Source organism: Triticum aestivum, chromosome 3B (assembly GCF_018294505.1).
Source record: "Triticum aestivum cultivar Chinese Spring chromosome 3B, IWGSC CS RefSeq v2.1, whole genome shotgun sequence".
NCBI lineage: Eukaryota > Viridiplantae > Streptophyta > Magnoliopsida > Poales > Poaceae > Triticum > Triticum aestivum.
The window spans coordinates 821,816,695-821,840,349 of NC_057801.1; the positions used below are offsets into that span (position 1 = coordinate 821,816,695).

Here is a 23,655-nt window from a genome sequence, read left to right on the forward strand (position 1 = left end):
GTTCGTCATGCATAAATTCAAAGTTTCATCATAGAGAAAGTAGTGACTAAAGGGATTGTCATATATCGTCAATCAATCCAACATGTCGTGCCATCCATCCAAATCAGGGAGGTAGGACCTGAGCTCCGCGAAAGGCTTTATGTCGAGACGTTGAGCGGCTACGCATGTTCGGACGTCTTCGCGTGACATTTGCCCTTCTTCGTAGAACATCCTTGTTTTTTCGACGACCTCCTTCATGATGACTTGGGCAAGTTCACGCTGGATGTGATAGAACTCAGCTCGGATTCGATGATCCGGTACATTTCCTAGTTTCTTGGCCCATCGTGCAATATCGGCATCGCCGGATTTAGTTGGCATGCGAAGTTTCTGGAAATCCCTTCTGTAGTCCAGCATGTACTGGATGACATAGAACCCATCTCCAAGACTACCATTCGGTTGCTGGATGCAACAGAAGTCGGTCTTATGGCCGAAGCAGGGTGCACGGTTCTTTGTCCTCTTGACCATGATTTCTCCACCACGATGGTCATAGGTTAAGATAGCACTGTTGAGAACACCCTTGATGTGTGTGTAATCCTTCTTCATGTTCTTCGGTGAGTCTAATTAAGGCGCGTGGGAGAATCGGGGGTAAAGAATTATGAGGACGATGTGCCCCTCGCTGTGCAAAATAAGTACACCTCAAGTTAGTCTCCACATGTGCAAATGAATGATTGAAATTTACAAAATTATGTATGTGTCATAGAGGATATCCGTAGATGCCTTGCATGAGGTGATAAGGCAGGAAATCGCCTCCTTGTCCTTATTTGCGACCAAGAAATTGATGATCTAATTCCTCGCATATTCACGGTGCTTTGGGCAGACTACCAAGAATCCCTGGTGCATAAACTATGGGTCCACGACTGAGATATTAGATATTTGCTCGCACCTGATGATATAGTTCATGTACAAGGCATAAAGGCCGCCGAACAAAAAATCCAGCTTTGTCATGTGAAACATGTCAAAGAGGTAATCAAATCGAAGGAAGAACTTATGCGCGGGGATTGTCTGGACGTACAACCTCCCCAGTGGCTCGTTAACCACGTAGAGCGGGTATCTAGAATTTTTCGAGACGATAAGGCTTTTCTCTCTCAACAGCACATCGTCATGAAGTCACCTTAGATTGCCATTTATGGCCTCTAGTGCTGCCTTAGGTAGGATCCGATTACCGGGGACATGGAATTTCGCCGCACCTTTGATAGGCATACGGTCTGCAACCCTAGGCTACGGAGGTGGCTGGCTGATAGAAGCAGCTATGGTGCCAGTAGGGCCTTTCCTCGATCTCTTCCTATGCCTCTTTGGTACTGATGTCTACTACACAACCTTCTTCCTGTAGACGTTGTTGGGTCTGCAAGTGCACAGGTTTGTAGGACAGTAGCAAATTTCCCTCAAGTGGATGACCTAAGGTTTATCAATCCGTGGGAGGCATAGGATGAAGATGGTCTCTCTCAAACAACCCTGCAACCAAATAACAAAGAGTCTCTTGTGTCCCCAACACACCCAATACAATGGTAAATTGTATAGGTGTACTAGTTCGGCAAAGAGATGGTGATACAAGTGCAATATGGATAGTAGATAAAGGTATTTTTAATCTGAAAATATAAAAACAGCAAGGTAACTAATGATAAAAGTGAGCGTAAACGGTATTGCAATGGTAGGAAACAAGGCATAGGGTTCATACTTTCACTAGTGCAAGTTCTCTCAACAATAATAACATAGGTAGATCATATAACAATCCCTCAACATGCAACAAAGTGTCACTCCAAAGCCACTAATAGCGGAGAACAAATGAAGAGATTATGGTAGGGTACGAAACCACCTCAAAGTTATTCTTTCGGATCGATCTATTCAAGAGTTCGTACTAGAATAACACCTTAAGACACAAATCAACCAAAACCCTAATGTCACCTAGATACTCCATTGTCACCTCAAGTATCCGTGGGCATGATTATACGATATGCATCACACAATCTCATATTCATCCAACCAACACAAAGTACTTCAAAGAGTGCCCCAAAGTTTCTACCGGAGAGTCAAGACGAAAACATGTGCCAACCCCTATGCATAGGTTCATGGGCGGAACCCGCAAGGTGATCACCAAAACATACATCAAGTGGCACGTGATATCCCATTGTCACCATAGATACGCACGGCAAGACATACATCAAGTGTCCTCAAATCATTAAATACTCAATCCGACAAGACAACTTCAAGGGGAAAACTCAATTCATCACAAGAGAGTAGAGGGGGAGAAACATCATAAGATCCAACAATAATAGCAAAGCTCGCGATACATCAAGATCGTGCCATAGAGAGAACACGAGAGAGAGAGAGAGAGATCAAACACATAGCTACTGGTACATACCCTCAGCCCCGAGGGTGAACTACTCCCTCCTCGTCATGGAGAGCGCCGGGATGATGAAGATGGCCACCGGTGATGGGTTCCCCCTCCGGCAGGGTGCCGGAACGGGCTCCCGAGAGGTTTTTGGTGGCTACAGAGGCTTGCATGTTGGGGAACGTAGTAATTTCAAAAAAATTCCTACGCACACGCAAGATCATGGTGATGCATAGCAACGAGAGGGGAGAGTGTTGTCCAGGTACCCTCGTAGACCAAAAGCGGAAGCGTTAGAACAATGCGGTTTATGTAGTCGTACGTCTTCACGGCCCGACCGATCAAGCACCGAAACTACGGCACCTCCGAGTTCTAGCACACGTTCAGCTCGATGACGATCCCCGTACTCCGGTCTAGCAGAATGTCGGGGAAGAGTTCCGTCAGCACGACGGCGTGGTGACCATCTTGATGTTCTACCGTCGCAGGGCTTTGCCTAAGCACCGCTATAATATTATCGAGGACTATGGTGGAGGGGGGCACCGCACATGGCTAAGAGATCAAGAGATCAATTGTTGTGTCTATGGGGTGCCCCCTCCCCCATATATAAAGGAGTGGAGGAGGGGGCTGGCTAAAGGGGGGTGGCCCGCCCTAGGGGGGAGTCCAACCCCAACCGGGAGTAGGACTCCCCCCCTTTGCTATTAGGAGAGGGAGAGGAAAGGAAGAGGGGGAGGGAAGAAGGAAAGGGGGGCCGGCCCCCCTCCAAATTCGGATTGGGCTTGGGGGGCGCGCCCTGTGACGCCCTCGATTCAATCGTACACTAATCATACACGCAAATGTGTACGATCAAGATCAGGGACTCACGGGAAGATATCACAACACAACTTTAGACACAAATTAAAATAATACAAGCTTTATATTACAAGCCAGGGGCCTCGAGGGATCGAATACATAAGCTCGAATACACAAGAGTCAGCGGTGGTCGTGGATCATGTTCCACCATGCCGACGGCCTGGCGATCCGTGGTGGGACGCTGGACGGGCAGGGGCAGGAGTATTGGGCGTGCAAGAAGGCCGACAGGTGCACCGCCGGGCAGGGCCCCAGGGTGAGTGATGACACGAACTTTTTGGTTTCTTTTTGCATTGTGATTGGGTTTTAGTTTCCTTTGTAATGGACATTGGCCATACATACTTATGATTGCAGACGCTCGACATTACCAATCCAAGGGCATGAGCGTGAAGCAGCTGACGCTGCTCGACAGCAAGGAATTCCACATGTCCGTCTTCGGCTGTAGCGGCGTGACGGTCCAAGGCGTCCGGATCATCGCGCCGTCTAACAGCCCCAACACCGATGGCATCCACGCTAGCCACTCCTGGCACGTGAGCATCCTCAACACCACCATCGGTGTTAGAGTTGTGTCGAATATTATGTACAAGGTAGGTTACAGTTGGACTCTGAGTAGTATTGTGTTTAGATAGGATATGGAGTCGTGTCCTAGTAGGGCACTTATATCCTAGGCCTCTCATATATAGCGGGGGTAGACACACGATGTAACCTATGCCAACATAATAGCATAGGCACAGAGGGGGAGCCGGCGGCGTGTGCCGGCGCCCGGGTGGCCGGAGTGCGGTATTGTGACGGTGTCACGGGGAGGAGCGCCCGTAGTTAGGCCCCGGGGATGTAGCCATATCGGTGAACCTCGTTAACAAATCTCGGTGTCGTGCTCGTGTGATTGCTTGGTCCTCGGATGATCAACGGTATGCCTCGAATTTATTCTAACAAGTGGTATCAGAGCTAGGTCGTTCGGAGGCTACGGATTGTATTAATCTAGAGAAAGGAACAGATGGATTCATCGAATCGGTCGAACTCAGTCGCGGGCGGCGATCGAAGAGAAAACTGATGGTGCGGCGAGATGTTCTGTTCATGTAGGCAATCGGAATCAGCCAGGTGCTTGGAAGCAGATCGGATCGTTCTCGCTTGATCGATAGCGTGTAGCGTCTGCGGCAGCAAGGAGCAGCGCAAGGTAGCGACACATACTTGGAGCGACCTAGGATGTCCTAGCGGGAGCTCGGCCAGGTGGGCTACGGCCCCAGGCAGTTTTGGACATCGGATAGCACGAAAACAACAAGTTCACGTGGGGATCTCCGTCCATGACGTGTGCCATTGTGTGTTGCTGCTGCCCAGAGTAGACGCGGAATTGTCATGTTAGTATTTGGGCTGTTGTAGACATTGTCAGAGATTTGTTTGACGAAAAAAATACGGCACAAGGGCTTAGTGAGATCGTGATGCTATCATGAAAAAATGAAATAAAAGAAGGAATCCAGAAGCTACGTACGTGTGGTTCACACGGGAAAGCTATGAGGGAATTTTTTTTTTCTTTGGTTTTCTTTGTCGGTACACATGTGTGTGCGGATGACGGTGGTCATGGTGACGACTTGAGAAGTCTGGAATGTGTCTGCAGTCGGAGAAGTTCGGCTGGGTCAGACTGGACAGTCTGACAGATCGACGCAAGTCGATTGATACAGAAGACGGTGGTGGGATCAGCGACGACATAGGTGCGTGATGCTGATAGTGACTGACTTCTGTGGCGTGGAAACACGTGGCGCAGGCCCAAGGGCTTGTGTGGCTTCGACAAGGCTATGGCGCGGGGTTGATTCAAGGTGATGTACAGACGGAGCTTGAAGTCAACGGGGAGTGAGGGTGGACTGATCATCTACCATAGAGTCATGTTGAACGTGAAGCTGGATTGAGGGGCTACGGTGTAAGGATCCAGAGAATCGAAGCCTATTCAGCTGGAAAAAACTGAGTGACACGTAGTTCGGACTGGAGCCCAGTGGTCTGATGGAAGCGGGAAACTCGTCATCGGTCGATGATGATCGGTGGTACTCTGCAGCGGGGGTTGAGAGGTGTGGGTTCACGACCCTTGAGACTCGACCGGGATAGCGGAGACTCGACGCGATAATAGCGGGGAGGCGTGCGGCATGCACGGGACATGGAGACGGACCAGGGCTCTGGTGGTCATACATGTGGTGAGACAACTGCGAATTTGACTCGGGATGACTACAAGCAACGGTGAAATTCCTTCAAGTTTCAGACAGGAGGTCAAGAAAGGAGCGGTGATGTTGAGTTCGGATAACTCTTATGTGTGACACCCAATATGTGAGTTGTTCACTTTCACGCAGGTCGGTGATCGGTGTGTGATGGCGTTGGACTGATACTCTGGAAGTTGAGAGCGCAAACTAGAGTAATGTGGAACTTACTTTCGCTCGAGTGTTGATTGTGGTCAAGAAAAAGAAGGGACTATAAATTGCAGGTGGAGTCGCATGGAGTCTTTGGAGTAGCAGCGGTGCTAATGGGACAAGTTCAAGTCCAATGTACATGGAAGTTTGACACATGGACGAACTCAAGGTGGTGGAGAATATTCGACATGGTGGAGTTTGTTAGAGTTGTGTCGAATATTGTGTACAAGGTAGGTTACAGTTGGACTCTGAGTAGTATTGTGTTTAGATAGGATATGGAGTCGTGTCCTGGTAGGACACTTATATCCTAGGCCTCTCATATATAGCGGGGGTAGACACACGATGTAGCCTATGCCAACATAATAGCACAGGCACGCAGGGGGAGCCGGCGGCGTGTGCCGGCGCCCGGGTGGCCGGAGTGCGGTATTGTGACGGTGTCACGGGGAGGAGCGCCCGTAGTCAGGCCCCGGGGATGTAGCCATATCGGTGAACCTCGTTAACAAATCTCAGTGTCGTGCTCGTGTGATTTCTTGGTCCTCTGATGATCAACGGTATGCCTCGAATTTATTTTAACAAGTGGTATCAGAGCTAGGTCGTTCAGAGGCTACGGATTGTATTAATCTAGAGAAAGGAACAAATGGATTCGTCGAATCGGTCGAACTCAGTCGCGGGCGGCGACCGAAGAGAAAACTGATGGTGCGGCGAGATGTTTTGTTCGTGTAGGCAATCAGAATCAGCCAGGTGCTTGGAAGCAGATCGGATCGTTCTCGATTGATCGATAGTGTGTAGCGTCTGTGGCAGCAAGGAGCAGCGCAAGGTAGCGACACATACTTGGCGCGACCTAGGATGTCCTAGCGGGAGCTCGGCCAGGTGGGCTACGGCCCCAGGCAGTTTTGGACATCGGATAGCACGAAAACAACAAGTTCACGTGGGGAGCTCCGTCCATGACGTGTGCCATTGTGTGTTGCTGCTGCCCAGAGTAGAAGCGGAATTATCATGCTAGTATTTGGGTTGTTGTAGACATTGTCAGAGATTTCTCTGACGAAAAAAATACGGCACAAGGGCTTAGTCAGATTGTGATGCTATCATGGAAAAAAGAAATAAAAGAAGGAATCCAGAAGCTACGTACGTGTGGTTCACACGGGAATGCTATGAGGGAGTTTTTTTTCTTTAGTTTTCTTTGTCGGTACACATGTGTGTGCGGATGACGGTGGTCATGGTGACGACTTGAGAAGTCTGGAATGTGTCTGCAGTCGGAGAAGTTCGGCTGGGTCAGACTGGACAGTCTGACGGATCGACGCAAGTCGATTGATACAGAAGACGGTGGTGGGATCAGCGATGACATAGGTGCGTGATGCTAATAGTAACTGACTTCTGTGGCGTGGAAACACGTGGCGCAGGCCCAAGGGCTTGTGTGGCTTCGACAAGGCTATGGTGCGGGGTTGATTCAAGGTGATGTACACACGGAGGTTGAAGTCGACGCGGCGTGAGGATGGACTGATCATCTACCATGGAGTCATGTTGAACGTGAAGCTGGATTGAGGGGCTATGGTGTAAGGATACAGAGAATCGAAGCCTATTCAGCTGGAAAAAAGTGAGTGACACGTAGTTCGGACTGGAGCCCAGTGGTCTGATGGAAGCGTGAAACTCGTCATCGGTCGGTGATGATCGGCGGTACTCTGCAGCGGGGGTTGAGAGGTGTGGGTTCACGACCCTTGAGACTCGACCGGGACAACGAAGACTCGACGCGATAATAGCGGCGAGGCGTGCGGCATGCACGGGACATGGAGACGGACCAGGGCTCTGGTGGTCATACATGTGGTGAGACAACTGCGAATTTGACTCGGGATGACTACAAGCAACGGTGAAATTCCTTCAAGTTTCAGACAGGCGGTCAAGAAAGGAGCGGTGATGTTGAGTTCGTGTAACTCTTATGTGTGACACCCAATATGTGAGTTGTTCACTTTCACGCAGGTCAATGATCGGTGTGTCATGGCGTTGGACTGATACTCTGGAAGTTGAGAGCGCAAACTAGAGTAATGTGGAACTTACTTTCGCTCTAGTGTTGACTGTGGTCAAGAAAAAGAAGGGACTATAAATTGCATGTGGAGTCGCATGGAGTCTTTGGAGTAGCAGCGGTGCTAATGGGACAAGCTCAAGTCCAATGTACATGGAAGTTTGACACATGGACGAACTCAAGGTGGTGGAAAATATTCGCCAAGGTAGAGTTTGTTAGAGTTGTGTCGAATATTGTGTACAACCTAGGTTACAGTTGGACTCTGAGTAGTATTGTGTTTAGATAGGATATGGAGTCGTGTCCTAGTAGGACACTTATATCCTAGGCCTCTTATATATAGCGGGGGTAGACACACGATGTAACCTATGCCAACATAATAGCACAGGCACGCAAGGGGAGCCGGCGGCGTGTGCCGGCGCCCGGGTGTCCGGAGTGCGGTATTGTGACGGTGTCACGGGGAGGAGCGCCCGTAGTCAGGCCCCGGGGATGTAGCCATATCGGTGAACCTCGTTAACAAATCTCGGTGTCGTGCTTGTGTGATTTCTTGGTCCTCGGATGATCAACGGTATGCCTCGAATTTATTCTAACAAGTGGTATCAGAGCTAGGTCGTTCGGAGGCTACGGATTGTATTAATCTAGAGAAAGGAACAAATGGATTCGTCGAATCGGTCGAACTCAGTCGCGGGCGGCGACCGAAGAGAAAACTGATGGTGCGGCGAGATGTTCTGTTCGTGTAGGCAATCAGAATCAGCCAGGTGCTTGGAAGCAGATCGGATCATTCTCGATTGATTGATAGCGTGTAGCGTCTGCGGCAGCAAGGAGCAGCGCAAGGTAGCGACACATACTTGGCGCGATCTAGGATGTCCTAGCGGGAGCTCGGCCAGGTGGGATACGGCCCCAGGCAGTTTTGGACATCGGATAGCACGAAAACAACAAGTTCACGTGGGGAGCTCCGTCCATGACGTGTGCCATTGTGTGTTGCTGCTGCCCAGAGTAGAAGCGGAATTATCATGCCAGTATTTGGGCTGTTGTAGACATTGTCAGAGATTTGTTTGACGAAAAAAATACGGCACAAGGGCTTAGTCAGATAGTGATGCTATCATGGAAAAAAGAAATAAAAGATGGAATCCAGAAGCTACGTACGTGTGGTTCACACGGGAAAGCTACGAGGGAGTTTTTTTTCTTTAGTTTTCTTTGTCGGTACACATGTGTGTGCGGATGACGGTGGTCATGGTGACGACTTGAGAAGTCTGGAATGTGTCTGCAGTCGGAGAAGTTCGGCTGGGTCAGACTGGACAGTCTGACGGATCGACGCAAGTCGATTGATACAGAAGACGGTGGTGGGATCAGCGATGACATAGGTGCGTGATGCTGATAGTGACTGACTTCTGTGGCGTGGAAACACGTGGCGCAGGCCCAAGGGCTTGTGTGGCTTCGACAAGGCTATGGCGCGGGGTTGATTCAAGGTGATGTACACACGGAGCTTGAAGTCGACGCGGCGTGAGGGTGGACTGATCATCTACCATGGAGTCATGTTGCACGTGAAGCTGGATTGAGGGGCTACGGTGTAAGGATACAGAGAATCGAAGCCTATTCAGCTGGAAAAAAGTGAGTGACACATAGTTCGGACTGAAGCCCAGTGGTCTGATGGAAGCGTGAAACTCGCCATCGGTCGGTGATGATCGGCCGTACTCTGCAGCGGTGATGGAACCTCGTTAACAAATCTCGGCGTCGTGCTCGTGTGATTGCTTGGTCCTCGGATGATCAACAGTATGCCTCGAATTTATTCTAACAATCGGCACCGGCGATGACTGCATCTCCTTGGGGCCCGGCACCTCCGACATGCTCATCGGGGACATCAAGTGCGGTCTGGACCACGGCATCAGGTGCCACCTTCAGTTGCCACTTCATCATACATTATTTTTTGTTTGCTTCACCTTTTGATAGATAGCATTGGTTTTGTGTTTCCATTGGGATGGACGGTGGCAGCATCGGGAGCCTGGGATGGCAGGACGGTGAGGAGGGGGTGAGAAACGTGACCGTGGACAGGGCGGTGCTGAAGGGCACGACCAACGGCCTGCGGATCAAGACGTGGGCGATGCCCAACTCCGGCTCTGTCACGAATGTCTCCTTCTCGCGGGTCACCATGCACAGCGTGGCCAACCCCATCCTCGTCGACCAGAACTACTGCCCTCGCAAGGTCGGCTGTGTTGAGTAAATAGGCAATTTCTCGATTAAATTAATCCACGAGTAAATCACTAGCATGGCATTGACTAAGTTGATGACGTACTGACTTTGATCTAAACATGCACGTACTAAGCAAATAGTAGACAAATCTACACATACTGCTAGTCCTGCTAATATGAAATTAATCAGGAGCGGGATAAACGGGTTATACCCTCCAGTAGGCCATGCAGAGGCCGCGGCTTTGGTGGCAGCAGCGGCGTCCTCGGCGGCCTTCTTGTCGGCTTCAGCTTTCTCGGCGGAGGCACGGTCGGTGTCGGTGGACATGGTGATGATGAAGGCGACGCGGACGTAGAGGAAGTAGACGATCGGAAGCGAGCAGTCGCGTAATCGCTGCCCAAAAACCTATTCGCCCCTCACCCCGTACAGAAACCAGAAGGGCGTGGATTCGGAGACATGCTCTCTCGTCGACCGTGTACGCGGCGGACGGGATGGAGTCACCGGCGGCAGCAGCAGCAAAGGAACGACGATGGGCGTGCGCGTGAGCAGATGTGATCTGTTCGTAGCGGCTTGGGTTAGGGGACACAACACACTTACATAGACGCAGCCGCGTGGAGAGACGTGGGCTTGACCCACGTCCGAGTCCATGACAGCCCACGATCCGACGTCTCGGATCGTGGCCCTGCTATCAGAACCTCTCCGTTAATTACTGGCAAAAATAAGCGCATAGGTGTGAGCTCGGCTCGGCTCATTCCCGTAACCCGCGGCGCGTCGTGACGTGACGTGACATGACGAGGCATGGCGAGGCGGGCGGCGGAGGAGGAGCGCGCGAGGGCCTCTTCTCTTCTCAAGCTCCAATAGCATGTAGAAGAGCCACCCTTATAAACCACTCCAACTTTCCTTCCACTAGCATGGTGGGACTAAACTTCCCACCACCTTGTCATGCCACCTACATGGGCCCTTAGAGATCAAATCTGAAATTGTTATATGGGCTCTAGGCCCATCTCACATTTCAACAATCCCCCACCAGATCTCAGGGGCCCACTTTGTCCTTTGTTCCAAACGTTGTTTTGATATACTAGCGTTTCAGTGAAGACCTGTTAAGGTTGAGCTTCACCTAGAGCAAGTAGCTACACTCCTTCACAACTGAACAATGGACTATGCCTTGAATTGTCAGTTTGGCGTAAAGAAGTTTCACCACATGTCTTACTAGTACTGGGCTGCCGAAAGCTGACCCCTCAGGTGGAGCATATAAGTCACACTCCTGGCCTATTCATGAGCTTACTAGAGATCACCCCAACCTCATAGACTGTGACTAGCAGTCGGGCTCACATAGGTGTGTTCCTCCAAAGATCGCTCTGTAGGATAGCATCTTGCTTATACATATAAGCCTTGGAACACATTAAGACAATAGTCATCCTTCCATACAGTTTCGAGAGTATTGCATCTCCAACGGAGTGGGTTAGTAAAGTTACTCTCCTCAGTTCACCACTGGCTTGTTTCCCAGGTCCTACTTCACGGGATCTCCGATCACATAGGTTGGGTTACCACCATGGCAACTCATGTGGGTCTCATACCCATCTCCCTCGATGCACTATCTATCACTACACGTGATAGCCCTTTCGTAAAGGGATCTGCCAGATTCTTAGCCGTATGGACATAGTCCGGCGCTATCACTCCGGAGTTTCTTAATTTTCTGACAGCTTTTAATCTCATTCTTATGTGTTTGTTGGACTTCATGTTGTCCTTTGAACTCTTCACCTTGGTGATGACAGTCTGATTGTCACAGTTCATAAGGATAGCCGGAACCGGTTTATCAACCAGTGGCAAGTCAATCAAAAGATCTCGAAGCCATCCTGCTTCAACACCAGAAGTGTCTAATGCTGTTAATTCTGCTTCCATTGTCGATCTCGTTAAGATCGTTTGCTTGCAAGACTTCCAGGAAACAGCGCCACCTCCAAGAGTAAACATATACCCAGTTGTGGCCTTCATCTCATCAGCATCAGAGATCCAATTCGCATCACTATACCCTTCAAGTACCGACGGGTCTCCGGTATAGTGAAGTCCATAGTTCATAGTACCTTTCAGATAGCGCATAACTCTTTCAACAGCATGCCAATGTACATCACCCGGTTTGGAAACAAACCGGCTCAGTTTGCTCACAGCAAACGCGATGTCAGGCCTAGTTGCGCAACACGCTAGGATCATCAGTGAACCAATGATTTGAGAGTATCTCAATTGATCTTTAGCCATGCCTTTGGACTTTCGAATCAATACGCTAGGATCATATGGTGTTTGAGATGGTGTGCAGTCCAAATATCCAAAATGACTCAACACCTTCTCAACATAATGGGATTGCAGAAATGTGATCACATCCTCATTATCTCTCAGTAGCTTGATGTTCAAGATAACATCAGCCACACCAAGGTCCTTCATCTCAAAGTTCTGAGACAGAAACGATTTGACCTCCTCAATGACTTTGAGGTTTGTTCCGAATATCAGTATGTCATCAACATACAAGCACAGTATAACTCCTTCGCCCCCACCATGGCGATAGTATACACATTTGTCAGCCTCATTAACAACGAAACCAACAGATGTCAGAGTTGTATTGAACTTATCATGCCATTGCTTAGGTGCTTGCTTCAGGCCATATAAAGATTTCAGCAACTTACACACCTTCGTTTCCTGACCATCTATCACAAAGCCATCTGGCTGTTGCATGTAGATTTCCTCATTTAGCTCTCCATTCAGAAAAGCCGTCTTAACATCCATTTGATGGACGAGAAGACCATGTGAGGCCGCCAACGAGAGTAATACTCGAATGGTGGTCAGTCTAGCCACAGGTGAATAAGTATCGAAGAAATCTTCCTCTTCTTTCTGGTCATAGCCCTTGGCCACAAGCCTGGCCTTGTACTTTTCAATCGTACCATCGGGCCTAAGCTTTTCTTGAACACCCACTTACATCCCAATGGTTTGCAACCATAGGGACGCTCAGTGATCTCCCATGTCCCGTTAGCCATGATGGAATCCATCTCGCTACGGACCGCATCCTTCCAGTAGTCAACTTCTGGAGAGGCATACGCTTCTGAGATAGAAGTGGGAGTATCATCCACGAGGTACACGAAGAAATCATCACCAAAGGTCTTTGCAGTCCTTTGTCTCTTGCCCCTACCAAGGGTTTCCTCGTCATCCTCCTCAGGATTTTCATCATGTGTTCGTTCATAATATTCCATAGGAATGGCAGGCTCAGGAGTCTCCTCGGATTCCTGTCTAGAAGTGCTTTGCATATCTCTCATAGGAAAAATATCCTCAAAGAATGTAGCATCCTTAGACTCTATGATTGTACTGACCTTCTGGTCAGGTAACTCAGATTTCACTACTAGAAATCTATAACCAACGATGTTCTTAGCGTAGCCCAAATTAACGCAGTCCACAGTCTTGGGTCCAAGCTTACGCTTTTTGGGGATCGGCGCGTTGACTTTCGCCAAACAGCCCCAAGTACGCAAGTACGAGAGTGTTGTCCTTCTATTTGCCCATCTCTCATAGGGAGTGATCTCATTATCCTTTATCGGAACTTTATTCAGGACATGACATGCCGTCAATATAGCCTCCCCCCACCATGCCTTGGATAAACCCGACGTATCTAACATGGCGTTAACCAGATCCGTTAGAGTACGGTTTTTCCGCTCGGCAACCCCGTTTGACTGGGGTGAATAGGGAGGCGTCCTCTCACAAATAATGTCGTGTTCCGCACAGAAGGAATCAAACTCACTCGAGAAGTACTCTCCACCACGATCTGAATGGAATCGTTTAATTTTCTTTTCAAGTTGATTCTCAACTTCTGCCTTATAGATTTTAAAGTAGTGTAGAGCCTCATCTTTAGTATTTAACAGATACACATAGCAATACCTAGTGGAATCATCTATCAATGTCATGAAGTATTTCGTTCCACCTTTAGTCAATACACCGTTCATCGCACAAAGATCAGAATGTATGAGTTCTAATGGTGCCAAGTGTCTCTCCTCCGCAGCCTTGTGAGGCTGGCGAGGTTGCTTAGCTTGCACACATGACAGGCACTTAGAACCTTTGGCTAAAGTGAAACTCGGGATTAAATCCAACTTAGCTAGCCGCGTCATAACACCGAAACTTATGTGACAAAGACGTGAATGCCAAACCTCAGATTCATTAACACTCGAATGAATATGGTTCACGACTTTATTACAGAAATCTGCGAGGGAAAGGCGGAACATCCCTCCGCTCTCATAACCTTTTCCAACAAATAGTCCATACTTAGTAACAACTAATTTATTAGACTCGAATACCAACTTAAACCCTTCTCTACATAGAAGGGAGCCACTAACGAGGTTCTTCTTGATGGCGGGGATATGCTGCACGTTCTTCAGCTGCACGATCCTTCCCGAAGTAAACTTCATATCGACCGTGCCAACACCATGAACAGAAGCACTCGCGCCATTCCCCATCAATACGGACCCGTCGCCTGTGACCTGGTAAGAAGAGAACATTGAAATGCCAGCACACACATGAACACCTGCACCTGTATCCACCCACCAATCGGTAGGCTGAAACACTAAAAAAACAGTAAATAAATTACCGTACCCAGATGCACCATTCTCATTGTTGCCCACAATCATGTTGACAGACTTGGAGTCCTGTCCTGACTTCTTAAATTTGTTTGGGCACTTGTTGGCCCAATGTTCAGTCGAACCACAAGTAAAGCAGCCCTCATCCTTCTTGTTCTTCTTGAAGGTCTTCTTACCCTTCTTCTTGAAGTCGGTATTCTGTTGGACACCGTTCTTTCCCTTGAACTTGTGGGAGTTGAAGTTCCTCTGGTTCACCATGTTGGCAACAGAAGTCCCTTCGGCTCCTTTTCCGTGCGAGTCCTTTGCCCTCGAAATCTGCTCAACACTCAGATGGCCAATGACATCCTCCACAGAGAATTCACGCCTCTGATGTTTCAGAGTGGTGGCAAAGTTCCTCCAGGAATTGGGGAGCTTAGCGATTATGCAGCCCGCGACAAACTTGTCCGGTAACTCGCACTTCAGAAGCTCAAGCTCCTTAACAATGCATATTATCTCATGAGCCTGCTCCAGTACAGGACGGTTCTCAACCATCTTGTAATCGTGCAACTGCTCTATAATATACATCTCGCTCCTTGCATCGGCGGCCCCGAACTTAGATTCGAGCGCCTCCCACAAGTCCTTGGCGACATGCACATGTAAATATGCGTCGACCAGTTTATCTCCGATCACGCTAAGAACTGCTCCGAGAAACACAGTGGTTGCCTCCCTGAACGCCTTCTCCTGTTCAGGAGCAATCGTTTCCGTGGACACACCGGTGACCCAGAACACGTTCATAGCCGTGAGCCATAAAGTGGTCTTTGTCTGCCAACGCTTAAAATACGTACCGGTAAACTTATCCGGTTTCAGTGTTGCGGCAAAGCCACTTGCCAAAAAATTCCTACACATAATAGGTTTTTGGATTGTTGAGTAAATAGGCAATTTCTCGATTAAATTAATCCACGAGTAAATCACTAGCATGGCATTGACTAAGTTGATGACGTACTGACTTTGATCTAAACATGCACGTACTAAGCAAACAGTAGACAAATCTACACATACTGCTAGTACTGCTAATATGAAGTTAATCAGGAGCGGGATAAACGGGTTATACCCTCCAGTAGGCCATGCAGAGGCCGCGGCTTTGGTGGCAGCAGCGGCGTCCTCGGCGACCTTCTTGTCGGCTTCAGCTTTCTCGGTGGCGGCACGGTCGGGGTCGGTGGACATGGTGATGATGAAGGCGACGCGGACGTAGAGGAAGTAGACGATCGGAAGTGAGCAGTCGCGTAATCGCTGCCCAAAAACCTATTCGCCCCTCACCCTGTACAGGAACCAGAAGGGCGTGGTTTCGGAGACCTGCTCTCCCGTCGACCGTGTACGCGGCGGACGGGATGGAGTCACCGGCGACAGCAGCAGCAAAGGAACGATGGTGGGCGTGCGCATGCACACTTATATAGATGCAGCCGCGTGGAGAGACGTGGGCTTGACCCACGTCCGAGTCCGTGACAGCCCACGATCCAACGTCTCGGCGAGGCGAGGCGGGCGGCGGAGGAGGAGCGCGCAAGGGCCTCTTCTCTTCTCAAGCTCCAATAACATGTAGAAGAGCCACCCTTATAAACCACTCCAACTTTCCTTCCACTAGCATGGTGGGACTAAACTTCCCATCACCTTATCATGCCACCTACATGGGCCCTTAGAGATCAAATCTGAAATTGTTATATGGGCTCTACGCCCATCTCACATTTCAACGGGCTGCCCGGGCAATGTACGTCTCCTTCCCTAGATCTACATGCATGCAACTACACTACACGTGAACGACCCATGGGTCGACTATATATATGATGAGCTGTATGTGTTGTTGTGTGTGCCTGCAGAGCTCGGGGGTACAGATCAGCGACCTGTCGTACACGGACATCAAGGGCTCATCGGCGACGCCCGTGGCGGTGAAGTTCAACTGCAGCGGCATCAACCCCTGCAGCGGGATCAAGCTCAGGAACATCAGGCTGAGCTACCGGCACCAGCGGCCGGCGCAGGCCAAGTGCCAAAACGCCGGCGGGTCCGCGTCCGGAGAGGTCACACCGCCGAGCTGCTTGTGACGATCGGAGTTCTCTTAGCTTGACTGGTTCGTGTACTACTAGTATACACCTTCCACAGTTGCGTAAGATCAAAAAAACATGGTAGTGTGATCATTGCTTGGTGGATCACAAAGCGACGCTTACATGTAGCCCAGGCTAGTAGTTTTAGCGGATTGTTCTTGCTGAGATTTTTTATTTGTTTTTTGAGATGACAAATCTTCGTGTAAAATCCGATTGTTATAATTTGTGAGCGTATAGGTTTATGGGAGTCCAGAATTGCATCTAAGTTACCCAGCAGGCGTGGCGTGTTGTGCCGTTTGGCGTAAAGTGGGTAGACAAATTTTTAGATCAAGTGGCCTCACTTCTCCCTCCACTCTAGAACTCTCCCAAGAACAGAAAAGCTTTAATTCGCTATTCCCGACATTGAGAGAGGCCAATATAATATTTGCCGACAGCCTCCTCAACTTGCTAACTATGTCAAACAACCGTTATTTTTAGCCTATAACATTCATATGTGTTGTTTTGTACTCCCTCCATTCCAAAATAGATGACCTAACTTTGTACTAACTTTATACTAAAGTTAGTATAAAGTTGAGTCACCTATTTTGGAACGGAAGGAGTAGTATATATGTTATAACAATCAAAATGGCTTCTAACCGGCAAAATATGAGTTCACATTACCACATACCTTGATTGAGATTAAACTTCTAGAATTAGTAGATATGCTGAAGTAAATAAATGCAACCCAAGTGAGTGCCATGGAAAAATCAATTAGACTTAGTTTAGCAGTTTTTCAAAACCATAGTAATCTAAGATTAGGGTTAGTTTGGGTGACCGTAGCGTAATGATGTAAAACCTCAATATTCCACGTCTGAGTAAGGAATACTTCTGTTTGTGAAAACTTGTGTGGTTTACAAAAAAACAACTCTTTAAGATACTGCAAAAACACTACAGTTTGGAGATACTACGGTTACTACAATTTATTAGAAATGTGGTACTACGATTTATTAGAATGTGGTATTTATTAAGATATATTTTTTAGAAACTATGATTTCTACAATAACATGATATTCCTAAAAAAAAACTCTAAAGATACTTAACGGACAAATGCAACCTCAATATTTCAATACTTAGACAGTGAATACTCAATCTTTTACATACCACAGTTCAGAAAAAGAGGTGAAGAGCTCTTTCTCAAATACTCCCTCCGTTCCTAAATATAAGGTGTATTAGTTTTTCAAAAAGTCAACTGTTGTCTATGTTTGACCAACTTTACAACAAAATATATAAATATTTATAATACTAAATATTTAAAGTGTAAAAATATAGTTCATGATGAATCTACTGATAATGATTTGGTATTCTAGATATTGATATTTTTGTCTATAAACTTGATCAAACTTAGAGAAGTTTGACTTTTTAAAAAAATAATACACCTTATATTGAGGAACGGAGGGAGTACTAAAACACACGGTATTGCGAACTAAGCCTGTCTCAGATAGTTAGGTTATTTATGGTTAAACCAGTACATCAGAGTTCAAGTACTAGACTTGACACTGGTGCTTGTATTTTCTGGATTTACTTTAGACTTTCTTCGTTCAGTGGGAGCAGACCCATGATGAGTTGGTGAAGCTCAAGATGATGTGCCTACTCAGTCTCTCAGTGATGCTCATAGGGGTGAGATGGGGTGAATACATGTGTGTGTGTATGACCGTATGCGTATGTGCCGTGTTAAGAAAACATGATATTGTGGATACTACAGTTTATAAAACTGTGACATTTGTGAATGCCAAACACAATAAATTGTTAAAGCTATGTTTATCCATCCATTCATTTCATTATCCGCGCTAGCGAAGCCACGTGAATGTATGGTTCGAAACTCTTGACTGGTCTGATTGGCGATCATCAAGATCCATCCGAGAAATTCCTATCCAATCCAATCCAGAAAAGCTAGCTAGGATGGATTCGCATCATGCTCCTATGGCGGGAATTTCGCTCGGTTCGCTGACTCCGTCCGAGATCGACGCCGGCGCTGCGACCGGTCCCCCAAGAGCTGCATTCTAGACAGCAAGCCCTTTTTCCCGAGCGCACAAACGCTACCATCACCAGGTACCACACCACTGACCCAGACGACAAACACCACGCCACCTTGTTCGTCGCCCCCCCCCCCCCCCCCCCCCCCCCCCCACCCCCGCACTGCGTCTCCTACGTGCTCGACTAGGCCACCGGCACCCACTTTACCGAGGAGCCTCTGGTCCTCTCCACCCACGGCGGCCTCATCGCGCTCACCATCGCGTATGCATGAAGAGATAGTCGTTCCCAAAATATTACAGGTGCGTTTGTTTGGGATGCAACTTCCCTGGCTGCAGCTGCAATGGCTCCAGCTGGAAGGAGCGACTGTAGCTGCTAGCTGCAGCTAGAAGGTTAGAGCTAAGATGCAGTCGTTTGATGGTTGTGTTGTAGTAGCTACAGCTGATGCAGAAGCATGCTAAAATAACCAAAATGCCCTTAATTGTTCCGTATATCTGTTTAACATGTTGATTGTACTGCTATGATTGTAAATGACTCATTTAAGAGTTCATTTGGCTGCAAATCACCATTTTCATGGGTCTTAACTAAAACTAGAAGGGTTGGACGCGCTTTGTTGCGTCGTTGGTGTTGTTGGGTCTCTTAAGAAAAAACCACACTGTTTCAAAATAAAAGGTGTATTACTTTTTTGAAAAGGCAAAACTTTTAAGTTTTATCAAATATCCATCATATCAATATCGGTATTTTTAGATTCGTAATGAAATGAATTTTCATACTTTTTTTGTTTAATATTGTCGATGTCGATAAGTTCGCTCTGAACTTGGTCAAAGTAAAAAATAAATTTGACTTTCTATAAAACTAATACCCCTTATATTTTAAAACCGATGGAATATTTAGTTTGGCGGGTAGGGGAGATGATAGAGTGTGTTTTAGTTGTATTTATAATGCGTTTATTTGGTGGGCCTTTCATGGCATGATTCGGTGTTATCCGCTAACCAATCTATATTTATGTAAAGAAATTTCTGTGTCGGTGGTTGCATATACTATATTGGTGCTATAATATCACATGCTAGCGCTTATTTTTTTTCTTGGTGGTGGGAGGGTGCGTGGGATTGATATGTTTTTGTGTGGGATTGATATGTTTTTGTAGGCCCGTTGCTGCTGATTGATTTGAAAAGTTGTTGGCCTGGTCAAAGTCGTAAACCAAATCACAAATTGAATACCCTAATTAAATGAAAGAGCTTCAAAATTAAGGAACATAGTGAATTAAAAGAATTGAATGAGGGAGCTTGCAAAATTGTTGACCAGCTGGTCAAAATTAGACGGCACAATTCTAAATTGAATACGTTAATTAATTGTGAGGCCTTAAAGATTAGAAAGCATAGTGTATAGTATAAAATAATTTAATGAGAGAGCTTTGCGAATTTGTGGACCATATCAAAATCGGATGACCCGATTCTAATTGGAGACCCCAATTGAATGTGGGCTCTTTAAGACTAGGGAGCTTAGTGTTATAGAGGATTTCACTTGTTTGATGGTGTAAATAGTGAATTTAGACAAATTTGACACATAACAATACATTTGAACTCATCATAACATATACATTACTAATTATATAGTATTACAACTACTAAAAAGTTCCCCGGACCAATTTACATTCAATTCGAAACGAGAATCATTTTTTCATAGCAGCAGCACCATGTAACAACATCGGCAGGCATCGTTGCCCACATGTAGGGATTTATCTCAATGATTTTCCTCATAGTTTGTGAAGCTGCAGAAAAAGAAACATGTGATCTTGTAAAACAGACATATAATCTGATGAATGCTCAAATAGATTCGAACACACAAGCATATAGCGGAGGCAGCAGCGGCAGAGCACACACACATAGCACGCACACCGAGCGCATACACCCCGTACGTACAAAAGCAGCAGCACTGAGCACACACGCACGGTATTGAGCAGTGAGAACGAAGACCCGCCATGTAGCACGCACGCCACGGAGCGGCGCCGCCCACGCTGGTAGAGGGAGGGGCCAGCAAAGGAGCCTAAACAGGGAGAGAAGGGGACGGCCAATTCCGGATTCAGCAACGGCCAGATCCGGCGATACGGAAAGAAGCTGAGGTCGGCCGTCCATCAGCAGAGGCGGCGAGCGTGGAACCCTACCCGCGCTTCAGTGTGGACGAAACGGTCCGGTCCGACTCGCGGCCCGCTCGATCCAGGCCCGCTAAAAAAGGGCCGGTCCGGTCCCTAAAAGATGGACCAAAAAAATCTTTGGCCCGGTCCAGTTAAAGCCGGTCTGATCGAGCAGACCGAAGACCGTTGGAGCTCTAGTGTGCGGCCCGGTCCTCTCGGTCCGGCCCGAGCTTCGCCATTGCCGGTCTGGTCCCTAAAAACAGGACCGCCATGCTTCTCGGTCCGGTCCGACTCGGACTGGCGGCGGCCTGTCCAAACGACGACTTGGACCGGCTTGGACCATGTCCACCCTTACCCGTGCTTGGGGTGATGGGGAAAAAGTGCTCGTGTTGATTGGGTATTTGACTGAACCAGTAAGGGTATTTCAGCAGTATTATGTGCTTTTATGGGAGGGCAAACCGGTCATTGGCCACTTTGGAGCCGGCTACAAGGAGCAGAAGCCTGACTTTTCAGCCACGGCTTCTGCTCGGTTTCTGAGCTCCACTATCTCCGGCAACCATATTTGCAGATCTCTACCGACAGGCACCAACTACCGGCTGCAACCTCAAGCCATTGCCTTCGACATTGGGGGGAAAGGGGGGGGGGGGGGGGGGCAACAAAATCCACATCAGGTACGTCGAAGTGGTTTGTTCCTCCTCCTCCCCGGTTTGGTCCGTTTCCACCTGGACTACCAGTCTACCACCACCACGGCCATGAGCCATTCGGGCCAATTGGATGCTTGGCAGAAGGACTCCATGCTTTATGATTCTGAACTCTCGATGGCCGACGGCGTCGGCATTGATGGACTGCTACAGCCCGAGGCTCTGGAGCTGGACGATGAGACGTGTTTTAATCACCTCTTGGTGGATACGACCATGTTGAGCTTGCACGAAAACAAGGTCGTTTGCTTCTTGGCCAAGCACCAACTGGCGAACAGTGAAGTGCGGGGGTCTGGTTATATGTCACTCGCTTGGAAAAAAAAAGTTGTGGGTCAATCTATTTTTCAGCCGTCGGATACAAGATCAATGGTTGGATCTCTTTCTTCTTCCTCCCGTTGGTTTTCTTCTTCCTTCAAACCACACTGCCATCGGCGGCCTAGCCGCCCGCTTCTACAAGTAGTGGACGGTGGCACTCTTTCACAGCCTCGCCGCACCCCCCCCCCCTAGCCCTGACGACGACGGAGATTTTCTCCGGCAAAGTTGCACCACCACCATGTTGCCGCGCCCCTACCCTGTACCCTAATATAGATGATGACGTAGCCCTCCGACGAGCTCCTTCCTTACTTCTGGGCTCCGATCCCTCCGGCAAACTTTTTTGCCCATCTCAAAATCAATTGACCCAAAAGCTAAAATTAGTCAACTGATGCTCTAGACATGGAGACGAAGAGGCTACAAGGAGTCAATCTTCTTCAGGGTGGAAGATGCACGAGACTATTCTACAACACCATCTCCAGCCATCTCACTCAGGCCCGGCCCGGGGGGGGGGGGGGGGGTGGGCTGGAGGGGCGTCCGGCCCGGGACCCCAGGGCCAAGGGGCCCCCAGCCAGGTCCGTGCGAGCACCCGAGTATCTCGCCTGATCTATCGGAGTCGCCATTGGAGCACTACAAAGTGCTCTATTTTTTTTGATAGGCTACAAAGTGCTCTGTATGAGACGCACCGGTTGATGTGTGTCTAAGAGGAAGAAGAAGAAAGTATACTTTTTCCCTTCAAATCTGCCTCAATGGATCGAATCCCCCAGAACTCCAAAACCGGATAAATCACCCCCCAAACTTTATAAAACCGGATAAATTTCACCCCTGAGCGGTTCTGGAAAGAATTAAAGGTGGTTTTCTTATTAAGGATGCTGACTGGGCTGGTAATCACTAACTAGGCAATTAATGATGTTGACGTAGCAGTGAAAGATTCGCCATGAAATGTGGTCCTTGAGCAATCCATCAAGCTCCACCACGTCCTACAGGCTCAGATCAATGCTGCAAGTCCCATCATGATCTCGCCGATGCAGACATCGCCGTTGTCGTCACTCATGCCGTTGTCTTGCTGCATCTTGTCGCCGACAACCTCCTTGAAAATCTTCTGCGGCGGCAGAGGTCGCACACTGTCAATTTTGTTGTTCATGTGAGGCGTCTAGGATTCACGTAATTTTCGTCATACGATTCTGACCCAAGTGCCCAACCAATTCCAAGTGCTATTACTACTTGCAGAGCCCCACTTGTTCACTGTGTAGTCATCATCGTTCCTTTCCGCTCGGCACCGTACGAGTTGCCATGAAAGCAACGCTCGCCCGAGCATGGCCGGCGCAGGGGCGGGGACGGCAAGGGGAGGGGGCGCGTGTTTGCCAAGGGCGGATGCAGGCTAGGCGCGCGGTGTGGGTGGACGAGCGCGGGCACGGCCGATCTCGGCCATGGCCTTGCCGGCCGAGCTCGAGCTCGAGCGGGGCGACGCTACGAGTGAGGGAATCGGACGGGGAAGAAGGTAAGAGGGGCGCACGCTCACCGAGAGCTCGTAGGCGAAGTCAGGGCGGTCGGGGAAGCAACAGTGGTTAGGAATTTGACGCCGGTGGCTGACGAACATAGGCAAAAAAGAAGGTCCAAAAATTGGGAAATTTAACCCCAAACCGTTCCTTGTCGCTGCCCAGTCAGCATCATTAACGATCATTGGTAAGAAAACCACCTTCAATTCCTTTCAAAACCGCTCCGGGGTGACATTTATCCGGTTTTGCAAAGTTCAGGGGGTGATTGATCCGGTTTTAGAGTTCAGGGGGAATTTGATCCATCGAGGCAGATTTGAGGGGGAAATCTGCCTCAATGGATCAAATCCCCCCTGAACTCCATAACTGGATAAATCATCCCCTGAACTTTATAAAACCGGATAAATTTCACCCCTGAGCGGTTTTGGAAAGAATTAAAGGTGGTTTTCTTATTAAGGATGCTGACTGGGCTGGTAATCACTAACTAGGCAATTAATGATGTCGACGTGGCAGTGAAAGATTCGCCA

The 23,655-nt window shown here is 48.4% G+C and overlaps 1 pseudogene; it reads left to right on the top strand.

The window, feature by feature from the left end:
• The first annotated feature begins 1,209 nt into the window (after positions 1 to 1,209).
• On the top strand, positions 1,210 to 16,707 carry LOC123068023 (polygalacturonase-like; annotated as a pseudogene).
• Positions 16,708 to 23,655: the final 6,948 nt, after the last annotated feature.